This window comes from Epinephelus moara, chromosome 15 (genome assembly GCF_006386435.1).
Source record: "Epinephelus moara isolate mb chromosome 15, YSFRI_EMoa_1.0, whole genome shotgun sequence".
In the NCBI taxonomy this organism is placed as follows: domain Eukaryota; kingdom Metazoa; phylum Chordata; class Actinopteri; order Perciformes; family Serranidae; genus Epinephelus; species Epinephelus moara.
Genome location: NC_065520.1, coordinates 8,514,588 through 8,526,911, shown reverse-complemented (window position 1 = coordinate 8,526,911; position 12,324 = coordinate 8,514,588). Strand labels below are relative to the sequence as shown.

The 12,324-nt window shown below is 41.4% G+C and overlaps 1 protein-coding gene across 4 annotated transcripts in view; it reads right to left on the bottom strand.

Annotated features, from left to right (window-relative positions):
- Positions 1-12,324, bottom strand: part of LOC126402049 (beta-1,3-galactosyltransferase 1-like) — a 119,114-nt gene that overhangs the window by 54,013 nt on the left and 52,777 nt on the right. For 3 of the 4 annotated variants that reach the window (XM_050063704.1, XM_050063705.1, XM_050063706.1), the window contains exon 2: positions 6,438-6,493. The exons of the other annotated variant lie outside the window; for it this stretch is intronic. The gene's annotated coding sequence lies outside the window, so the exon portion shown is untranslated. The remainder of the gene's footprint in view (positions 1-6,437; positions 6,494-12,324) is intronic. 4 annotated transcript variants of the gene reach the window in all.

Here is a 12,324-nt window from a genome sequence, read left to right as displayed (position 1 = left end):
TACAGGATACAGAGCTGGCGCTTTCTCCAGTTAGTCACTACGCAGTGTTGCCAGATTAGACAGTTCCCGCATCAATCAGGCTACTTTTTATTCACTTAGGCAGGTAGAAATGGCTTTGGGTCGGTTCTAATCATTTAGGCTACTTTCGTTTTCCCTGACGTTGGGAATATTCCAATAAATTGGCCCCACTTTATATCTGAGTAGTTTGATTGAGATTGACAGTGCAGAGTTTAGCAGGCTCAGGTTGACACACAATGAATGTTAACTGCCAAAACCAAATGACAACTCAATTCATTACAACTAGGTTGAAACTTATTTTCCTGTTAAATCATTATTCGGTCACAGCTCTCTGCCAAGAATTTTAAAAGCTTTTCATATAAATGAAGACTTTGAACATTTCATGTAACATTATCCAAAAGAATTTATCATTTTACTTGTGTAACAAAAAAAAACCCTGTCCAACATGAAAATTAAAAATTGAGGCTTTATGAGGATTGGATAGATTCTGGGCTTTGAATATGCTACTATTTGTAAGTCAGATCTATACAGATAAATATAGAGTACTATGCCACCCCTGCAGCTTGTTCAAGTCATAGTGAATCAGGGTAATGGCTAGCCGAAAGCAGTCACAAGCTTTGAATTTGGCATTTTTCATCTCCATCTTGGTACTTTGGAGCCACATTTGGACGAGAGAGTGGAGATGTGCGGACAGTCTGATACTCAAGCAGCCCTGCCCTTAAACATGCGGAACTTAAAGGTTTAATAACATGCAAACAGTTGAGTTAAATGAAAAATCACCTTCACTGTCACCCCTGTACAGTTATCATGAATGTTAAAATTAGCTATAGAGACTGAAACTGTTTTTTGTGCCAGGCTGTAAACATGTTTATTTCTGCTGTAAGGTTGGACATTTTAACATGGGGGTCTATAGGGACTGACTTGCTTTTAGAGCCAGCCTCAAGTGGCCGTTCAAAGTACTGCAGTTTCTGGCACTTATGTATTGGCTTCATTTTTTTAGCCCTGGGGATTGCTGCTTGGTGTTCATTGGCATTAGCTAAAATTCAGCAGCCACTTGCTGCCTAAGGAGTTCCTTACCAACAATACTAGCCTATTTAGTGTGCTGAAAAAGTACGTAAGAATATTTTGTGTGTCTGAAACCTTCATATGAAAAAAATAGGACAAGACTTGCTCGTTTGGACTTATTTTTTTGTCATTAATGAGAGAGTAAAGTACCAAAACAGGTACAGCTGGGCACTGGTACCAAATTCCAGGTACAAGTACCAGTTCAAATGTGAACGATACCCAACCCTACACGGCATTTTCATACATATGTTCTTATTCTATTTTGAAAGATGAAAAATTCTGCAGAAATACTTCAGTATGGTAAAAGTTCCTGACAAAAAAGTGAGGAGAATTCTAATGAAAATTTGACTTTACCTGACAAGGCTGACATCAGCTAAGGTCATAACTGCATATAATCAGACTGGAATGTTTCCATGGACTCTGACCTGTTGCCTTATTTCCTTAATGACATTGGGCTATTGGTGAAACTGTATTAATGCAGGTTCTAGCTATCAGAGCTGCCCTGACACAGCAGCCTCCCTCCAACAATGGCTTAAATGAAACTCTAATTTGCATTCACCACTTGACCTCTGTGCGATCTTCAACCTCTTCGACCCCAGATATGATTTGAAATCTTGTACATCAGCAGGATTCACGTGTCAGCCAAGACAAATAACCTGCACTTGAATTAATCACCCTTTCATCCCACGGAGCACTTATTTGAACCCGGGCGCACATTATAAATCAACTCGCACACGGCCAAGGCAAACCTGTGAGGTGCATCCACAGTCCTCTGGCTTCTGTTTTCAAAGCGATGTGATGTTATTGTTCGAATCGGTAGCTTCTTGCTGCTCGCCAATTGAAACCCCACCACGGTTTCATTTAATCTGACAAGTATAATCTTCTGAGATTGCCCTTTACCGCTGTGGTGTTTGGAAAGCTTATAAAAGACTCACTTCATTGATCTGAAGACACTTTAAGAGGCCTTATTGTTGTTCCCATGCCATAATCACAAATAGAGCCTTTGAAATGGAATAACGCCAAACAATGCCAGTCAGTGAGCGAGTCAGCCGTGCACTAAAGGCTTAATGGTTTTATCATTGCTTTGAAATTGTGCGGTCCGTCCATCTGTGTGCTTGTGTGTGTGTTACTGTATTCCTGTCTGTAAATCTGCCAGCAGTTCAAGCACACTTTGTTTAATGTAACTACAGATGCTGTGATTGTAGAGGTAGTATAGATTGAATAATAGGATCAACTCTTCTATGTTTGGGGATAAATTACTTTTTTCATTGACAATCAGAGCCATTAAGTAGAGTTCGCACAGTCTGAGGGATACACACACACATCCTTTCCCACTCATCAAGTCCTTTACCTCCCACTGAGCCAAAATGGATTTCCCCCTGAGGCCGGCATTCAAGTTTTATGTTCCTAATGACCCACAATAATTCAACTGTGATTGATCAGAGAAATCAACTAATGAGTTACAACCACCGCGCCAAGACAGAGACGTTAATCTCTGAGGCCTCTTCACCACTGTATTAAGCATTGTGCTCCCTGATATCTCACCGAGCGGTCAAATAACTCACCGCCATTGGCTGAGCCGATATCTCTGTGTGGCGTTTACGCTGAACACACAACGCAGCGGGACACCGTGCATGGCAAACTGAGCCCTGTGTTCGCACTTCATTCGCAGGACAACCGCTCGCCGCAAGGACAGCCGGGGAAGATGTATGAGTCGGCGGCGTAATGTATTCATAGGGAAAAAAGATGGAGAAATTGGTCTTGAGACATGATAAAGTGCCCGCTGAGGTGTCTTTGATAAATTATGATGAAGCTATGCAAATAGCGCCTGCAGCTGGATCTCCGGCGTCTACTGTTCAATTAGCTCGTCACTGTGGCGGTAGACTAACACATGGACTGGGTGAGCAATGAATCCATCTATTACTGAAATTCATACGAGCATTATGATGAAATCAAAAGCAATGTCCTGAGCTTGATAAAAACAAGAACTAATTCTGATGCTGAGATTAGTCCACGATCTAAAATCAACACTTCATGCATGGGACCCTGGTTAAGACACCAATTAATACACATAGCACATGTTTTTTAACCCAGTAAGAAGAAGCCTCATAAAGGAAGTTCCATTATGTCAGCACATTACACTCTTATATCTGGATCTGTGTCAGAGCTGCTTCCAAAACTGTTTCACTGTATTAACTATAATACATCACAGTGTCTTTCCATTCCACTAACCAAATAAGAGCAGGAGAAATCCTCCAACTTGTCAGACAAATTATCCCGAGAGTTGACTGAATATTTAAAAAGATTGGGTTTTATAAATAAAAAGGGCTGGATAAAGAGCTGCTTTTAACTATTTGTGTATACTCATAAAGAATTCACAGTAACTCCCAGAGTCCTGATCTGGGAAGCAGGGGAAGCGGTTCAAAGAAGCCTGAATTGCCTCTTAGATGCTGACTGCTCTTCCCCAAGGTCCATCAATACTTTCGCTCCTTTTCAATAAATATTTCACCACGAGGTTACGCAGGAATCACCCATGCATTCAGCTTGTACATTCATGTAACATATGTACAACTTGTATGCGATTAGATGCATCTTTGAGGCCCAGAGAACAAGCCTCTGCAGACAGACAGGCTTCAATCCTCACCGACGATCTCTTGGATTTCAATTAAGTTACTGCTACTGAACACCATCTTGAAGCTCTCCTTACTGATGGCTTTAGAAAGTGGAATCTGAATATCATAATACAGCTGAAGACACAATGTGTCAGGCTGCAGAGCTGCTGCAATTAAAAATGACATCATGTAAAAATACTCTTCAAGGCTAGAAGATGCTAATTCCATGCAGATTTGTAGAATGATTCATGTATTAATTTGGCATGCTGAGTGGTGATTAGGTGAGTGGGAGTGAGCAGCAGCCACTAATGCTCAGCCAAAGCTAAAAACAGTATGGTGAGGGGAAGCGAAAGCCGGCAATTTCCTTCATTTACTCAGTGTGAGAGATGACCTTTTCACAGAGTCCCTGCCTGTGGCGCTAAGGAAGCGCGCATATGAAGGGGATTTGAACTTTAGCTTGCATGGTGCATCTGACATATGTATGCTAACTGTTTGTGTCTCTGCGGGCGAGCGCAGACACTGGCAGGGCACTGAGAAGGAGAGGCACAGAGGGAAGAAAGAGCAGTCAGTTCTTAATGTCTTATTTAAAGATACATTATCCAGATTATGTTTCAGTGCCCAGTGGCAACCTCAGACTGCAGAGTGTTCTCCCACCTTTGGAGGAGGGCACTGTGGCATTTGTGGGCAGTGTTGCGTGGGATAGTGAAACCATGTTCCATCACATTCAGACATCAGTTTACTCGACATGATTACTCCTACTCAGCCTGTGAAAACAGTTGTATAATATATATTCTGTGGCTCTGAAGGAGATTTGCCAAGTCGGAGAAAATAACCTTGATGACACCACTATGAGGTCATCAGGGTTATTTCAACATAAAGCCTGGGTAACAAACTGTGGGCAAGGGGTTTGAAAGATGTGGGCGTTTACCAGGCAGGGATTTCAAGATCCTATCCCTACTAAGTTGCATTATGGGAAATGTAGGATCCAGACTTTTTAGAGCTAAAAGTCAGAATTCTTTGGTCTCTTGTGCATCAACCTAGACGATTTATTTTTTATTTTTTTATCTGTGTCTCCTGAAGGGATGTCACCAGAAACAATACTTAGATAGCAAATCGATGCCAAATTTCTGGCACAGCAGGTGCCAGGGATGTAATTGCACCGCACCACATGAGGCAGCATAAACGTTTTCAAGTGTTCTAGTCAGCTGGTAAATGCCGAAGGAAGACGCAGAACACCTAACATGTGAAAGATGGTGACAAGTGCAGCTGCAGCGACAACTTGTCGAAAAGAAAAGCTTTTGTTTTCCTGAAGCCGTAGTTTTAAATGCTTTGCAATGGGAGTGGCACATACTTACACTATGCTACTAATACCAGCAGCGTGATGAGACACTGAGCGTCTGTTCTGCACTGAGAACTGCACGTTTAGCATTTTCTCTGGTCACTGAGAGCTGAAAAATGTTCGACTTTGAGTAAAACCATGAATGTATTAAGAGATCTGGACACAGCGTTGGAGGCGAGGCTCCATTTATTCCAGTGAAAGTAGCTAAGTGGCGCCAACTGTTATCAGATTAAATTAAATCCTGACAGTGAAAAGAATCATTTCAATTTCCAAAACGAATGTATCCACTGATTTACAGATGTCTCTTTCCTATTTAAGTCTATGGGAAAAAGCCTTTTGGCCAAATGGCATCACGCAACAGACCTGGATGTTATAATTCCACAGTTTGGCCACTACGAAAATTGGCGTCAAAGACTGTATACAAAGCTATAATAAAAATGACAGAGTTGTAAACCCGCCTCAGAATCATTGCAAACATCACTGTACTGTGCATCACTGATTCAAGGTTGTGCAGACCTCTGAGACAAGACGTAGAAAATATGGAGGACGTGAAGTGTGGTCAACCACCAACACTAGCAGCAACATAACGCACCATCAATCAATGCGCAGCCACGGTCATACAGAGCAGCAGTACACATCATTTTCGCTTTACTTTATAGATCATATTCTCCGTCCTGCTTAAAAAACAGTTTTCTCCTCTGGTGATTAAGAGGCTCCAGGTGATCACAGCTAACAACAAGTCTGCTCAGGAATTACTAACATTGACAAACAGACCTGAGGCCCACAGCAATACAATACAATTACATCGAGTGAAACAGGTTTGATTAAGGTTACAAAAGGTGCAGCTCAAAATAATAAAAGAAAAAACATCCTTGGTATAAACATCATTAACATTCAGCCGAGTTACTAGAACTGAAAGCAAATGCATAAACCCAAGATCAGCAACACTTTCCTCTTCCATCATATTAATGTATGTTTAATATACGACCTATGATTACTGTGTTGATGGATCGTGTGCGGAGACACAGACTTGAGAAAGGAACCAATATGAACCACTGGGATGCACCATACACCATATTTCCTCTTCAATTTAGTAATTCCCTTTGATGACAAAGGGAACCCAGGAGACTTAAATGCATGCAAGGGTGACAAAGCCTCTGCTTCATTAAACAGCGAGATTGAAGCAGTGAACCTCAGAGGCAACAATAACTTTTATTCAAGGCTTCTGTTTCAGTTCTCGATCTCCTCTGGCTTGTTTCCAGCAGAGGAAGCTCTGTGAAATACAGGACCACCGTGTCTACCTATTATGAAAGGCCTTTTAAAACCAGAAATAGGCTACATCCCTGACTGAGCAGCGCTTTGACAAACGGACAGGAAGCTGAGGTCAGTGTAGCGTACCGTACCCGACACAGCTGGCTCTCGTCCAAGGCAATATGGGCTCCGTCTCTTCATACCATCTCTGTGAAGGAAAAAAACAGACAGAGCCAGGTCAGGACGACTGATATGAGACTTGAAGAAAGAGAGGGAAAAGAGGTAAGATAATGCTGTGGAGATGCAGGAAGTATGTGTAGCTTTAAGGATTTTTTTTAAGCCTCTGTTGTCAACTGAAAAAAGCTACTTTACTCAAATAAACATGTTTTACTGAGGCGCCATAGTGAATCTGTAAAAAGCTTCTCTTTAACATGAATAAATGAATTTAATTCAGTTGAACCCATTCTGTCAGAAAATTAAACAATGAAGCAGCATTGTACATTTTCAAGTAGCAGACACACATGTGCTTCCCTTCATACAAAGTGCATAAAGGCCCGACTCTACGCAAATATATCTTGACGCGGACCATGAGGGAAGTTTTAAGTGTAATCAGCCGATGGCTCATCAGTATGCTGCAGCCACCGCTGCTATCTAACTACGGCAACAAACAGGCGGAGAAGGTGGAGGGATCTATTGATGTATGCTCTTTTATGAGAACTTATCATTCAAGACTCACTTACGCCCAGAAAAGGTCAAATGAAATTTCTCTCATTTCAAATTGAGTTTTTCACTTGATTAATAAGGTTCTGCGGCAGATGCTGCTGCACCTACACACACACACATAACCAATTTCAAAACATTCTCAGGTTTTCATTTACCTTGAGGATGGCACTGAACTCAGATAACAAAAGTCTAATTAATATATTCCAAGAGAAATATTTCAATTACCAAACTTGGCACAATCAACGTTTCACTGTATGGCTACAGGATACTACCGGTTGTGAGCAGGATGTCTTTCTCACTCACTCACTACCTCCTATATAACAGTCATTCAGTAGTTTACTTTATTGAGAAGTAAAGTGAGAATTCAGACACTCATCATTGCATTCATCATTGTATTGCATGTGGAGCTGTGAGCAGAACATGTACCTTACTTTTTCCATTGAGCTGAAACTTCTAGAGAACTAGAGATATGGCACTCTAATACATCTGCAGACAATAAACATGGTAGGGGTAGGCATCACCAGAGGCCCCACGATTATCGAATATTACTGCTATTCTGAACATGTTCAATATGCTGAGTGTTATGATACAATATATTGAGATATATTGCGATTTATTACCTTTATTCAACTGCAAATTATGTCCCCAAAAGAAAACTTTGTCAACATCAAAAGTTTAATCGAATAAAATAAAGTATTCAGTCTGTTCATCTCAATTCAGTCATTTTTATTGCAGCAAAATGAAACTAATAAATTGAAAAGCAACTGATTATATTACTCTAGTAGGCTACCAACAGTTTCATTTGTATTTGTCATATTACTAATTTATGTAATAAAAAAAAAAAATCGATACATGGTGTCCGAGTAATGATATGATATTGCCACGTGAAAATATCCTGATACTATGCTGTATCAATTTTTCCCCCACCCCTAAAACATAGTGGGGACTGAATTTAGAAATAGACTCGGGCCCTATCTTACACCCAGTGCAAAGCAGTTACTCATTTCAGACTGTCACCGTTGTCATTTTCACAGCCAGTGCTCACATTGCCTACTTGGACCCATCTGTGTGTCAGTCTAAGGGCCCGTCCCAATACCCCCCCTTGGCCCTACCCCTTGGCCCTACCCCTAGATTTGCGCGTTCCCGCGTGGGGTAGGGGTGTCCCAATTCCTTTTTGCGTGTAGGGGTAGGTGGCATAACGAGGGGTAGTGGGTATGAAACTAGCCCTTCGGAGCGAGGGATTTCAGATGCTGACTTGCCAGCCAGGGGTAGACGTCGCCATGGCTACCACCGAGCAAGAGACGGGGAAAAAAGTTCATACAGGTACGCATAATTTTGCAAATACACATGGAACTTTTGTAAAAACGTTTTCGAATAACTGTGTATTTGTGTAGAGAACGGTATAACAATTTTTTATTGCTATTCATGATGTCTAGATTGCAGTTGACCAGCTAGCTAACGTTACCGTCGTCAGGTTGCTTGTTAGAGGGCTAGCTAGCTCGCACTATCTGGCGTCTGTCATCTGTCCTGTTCTGCAAAATTGTCGGATTTTCACATTGATGATTTCATGATTTCAACCCCTACCCCTCGTTGCTTCATTTCGAGGGCCAAGGGGTAGTAGGCAAGGGCTATGGGTAGGGTCAAGGGCTAAGGAATAGTGGACAAGGGGGAGGTATTGGGATTGGGCCTTAAAATGAGGTGGGGTCAGGTATATTGTTGTCATATTTCTATTTTGAGGCAGCAGAAAACAATTGCGCCCATGACCAACAAAAACCTGGTCTAAAGTCAACAGTGCAGTATTTTCCTGCAATTTAAAGAACACATGAATCAGCTAACAAGATGCACCCACTCGGCTTGGGCAGTATTTTGTCATACCTTTCTGGTATGACAGTATTTGTGTGTCAAAAACAAAAATATAAAAGGTAGGCTACTGGTGAGTCATTGTAACATGTATGTCATTGTCTAGCCTGCGATGCTGTGTGACTCATTTGTGATTAGCCTACTAACACAAGTCTTGTTGGATTTAAATGCTTACAGCCCATGGAATAATACAATAGGAAATGAGCACAATACGTCTGTGGGCTGAACGGAGGTGATGAGTTGAATAACATCATGCAGCTGATAAAATGATTTTGTAGTTGGAAGACGTCATCTCAAGATAAAATTATATGTGGCAATACTCCTTAACAGGGGCAGAGGCACTGTTTGTTTTTCATCCCCACCACTCACAGTTGCCATCTTTCTCAGCTCAGCTGTGTGTTTCACCAGTAGAGACTGACTGTGCACCACACCACCTCAATACAGCATTTCTGTATCGGTTTAATAGAAAGAGGAGTGTCCTGGATTTCGAAATACCAGTAAACCCAGAAAACCATAAAAATCCTAATACCACCCATTCCTAGCACCCACATAGGCGGTTCACAATGCACGTACACTCTGCTTGTTATTACAGGGACATACGGATGGGTTGCAGGTGGGTGAAGTAATTCATCATTAATGAGGAAAATGCAATTACATTCTCTAAAATGTGAACATAGCAGAGAGCAGAGCAGAGCTGCTGTCTGACTCCCCATTAAGAGAGTCGCTGTGTGCATTGAGGCATGATGAGCAGCATGACTTCATTGGTTATTTCAGCAGCTAAAAGTTTAGTTGTGTTTCCTCTGTCAAGTTTATAACTACCGTTTTTAGTTTTGCTGCTGAAATGTCCCACAATATTTGCTGCAGTAAAATTACTGCTCTTAATGCATTACTCTCAGGGAAAAACACTGCTTCTCCAATTTGCTGAATTCACCATGTAAATAGCAGCATGCCAGGTGCAGGTTCACCTGGCTTTAAAAGGGAAGCACTCTGATTTGTCAAATTCATGTTATGTCCAAAACACACCTATGACTAATTAAAGGACTAAATACAAGTCCTTTGCTTCTTGCACTTTACTTTGCGCCCAGAAGTGGTTGGACACACCCTAAATGCACCATGTATTGCCGGAATCTTTTCAATGGGAATTAACGGGAAATAAGAGGAACAAAATAGAAGTACAGGGGTGAACAACTCAGCCTGTGTTTTTCATGTCGAATGCAGATAAAAACAAACCTTTTACTGAATCATAGCAGACACAATTATAAAACTTTCTGATAGAAATGAAAAAATCAATTTAGCCAAGTTCAACTTTAATTAAATGCGCTTACTTTTTTAACACGGTATTGAACTTTTTTTGAACAACAACAGAACACATTCCCATCCAATAAAGACCTCCCCATGGACTTCCTCCATGTCAGACTCGTGATGGGAGAATGCACTGTGCATACAGAAGGCTGAAATCTTTAATGGGATGTTGGCAAATGAATTGTGCATATGATGGAAGAATGTGTTGCTGAATGCAGTGTATGATTAAAGTTCAATTAAATGGGCATACTGTTAACCAAAACACGCCAGAAGACCCAATATTCCTTCTTTATGTGTAGCCCAGAGAGCCACGCTACTAGTAAATACAGATGAAAAGAAAAAGGCAACTTAAAGTAAAGACAATCATGGGGTGACTATCTCCCGCCATTTGGCATAGGAGAGAGAAAGGAAACAGCATGTCAAGGACAGGATGGAGCCCTGTCACCGCTCCCGCTAACAGGCAGAGAGCGGTGTGTGCTGGGTAATTGGGAAGAACTTCCTGCCCTCAGACTTGAGTGGCATGCCTCAGCCGTGGCATGAAGTCGGTTACCTGATCGGAGCTTAGCTACACCGAGCTGTCAGCTCAGCTCCGGAGTAATCGCAGCCCTCCATTAACAAGCCGCTCGTGCACCAAAATGGCTCTCGGAGAGGGAGGACGGTGTGAACACGCAGAGGAAAAAAAACAACCACACACACACACATAGTAGCGCACACACTTAAAGGCAGCTGATGAGCAATCACCTTGCAAATTGGCTTAGTATACAGACGCAGAGAAATACTTATTAGTGGATCACCAACATGCTTTGGTGGCCTTGGCACAGCTCCGCCTCACTATAGAAGCTAATTCACACATTTCTCTCATGCAGTTACCTCATTGTATAAACATGCCTCTGTTCACCATTTACATAATTTTTCTGACGCTGGAAAAAGTGTTGCCATGTGGAATGCATTACGCCCTCCCTGTCAGCCTGCTAATCAGCATAATATGAATTATTGCTATCATTACAGTGGGTGGCCGAGAAATAACAATAGGTCTTAATTATTCAACAACGAGGAATAATAAAGGAAAAGCAAAAGCACCTTTAGTTTCTGCTGCCAACAATCATTAGAGTTTGTATCTCTCTCCCCTTTGGGGAGCACAACAAGGCTCAGTTTCTCTGTTGTGGAAATCATTTCTACGACTGCGATGAGTGATGAGCTTGTTTTTCGCCCTGAATATACTCCTGGTGTTGTTTGTCTGTGAGAGCTCAGTGCGGAAATTACCATAAGAGCCCAATAAAAATGTGCTTTGCCTTTTTTTTGAATTATGATTTCTAGTGTGTAGACTAATTGTTATTGTTTCTGTGTGCCATTAGAGGGATGACTGGGAGGTTAATTTTGCTAAGTTTAATTTCAAGTCATGGTTTGGTCCCAGATTTGAAATTAATGTGGGTTACATGATTAAAACATTTTTTTCATCTGAATACTTCATCAAAGTGGATGTATTACTTGTTACAAAACAAGTCAATAAAAGTTAATGTATGTTTTGTGGTGCGTATTAATGATATTCTTTAAATAGGGCTATCCACCACTGATGACTAGACAGAAAAATATCACCTCTGCACATGATGATCCTCTTTATATTTATGGTGTGTCTCATTCCGATTTTAAAAGATAAAGGGAATTTAACCTAGAATAGAGTTTAGAACTAAAATAGGCCTGTCACTACACCAACATTTGTTGGACGATATCAGTGCGTTTACATGGACAGTTTAATTCCACTTTTAATCGGAATGAAAGGCCATTCCGATTAAAAGTAGTCATGTAAACGGTCATTCCGATTGAAAATTAAATCCGATTGAAGGGGGTGGTTTATTCCGTTTGTCATTCCGAATGAAAGAATTTTGTGTGCATGTATACACTCATTCCTCTTTAAGTTCATTCCGGTCTTTCTGCGCATGCTCGTTTCCTTGCCCTTCTGGCGCGATGACGTATATAGTGCGCATAGCAACGGGCTGCATAGCAATGGGCTGAGATAGAGCAGTTGGACTCGTTGCACTCACCGGTTTCCATTCGCCACAGCTCGGTCTTCTACCTCCCTTCTCCTCCTCAACAGACAAAGCATTAGCAGAACAAGGTTGTTGTCGTACTGCTGCTTCAAGAATATAAGCAAAA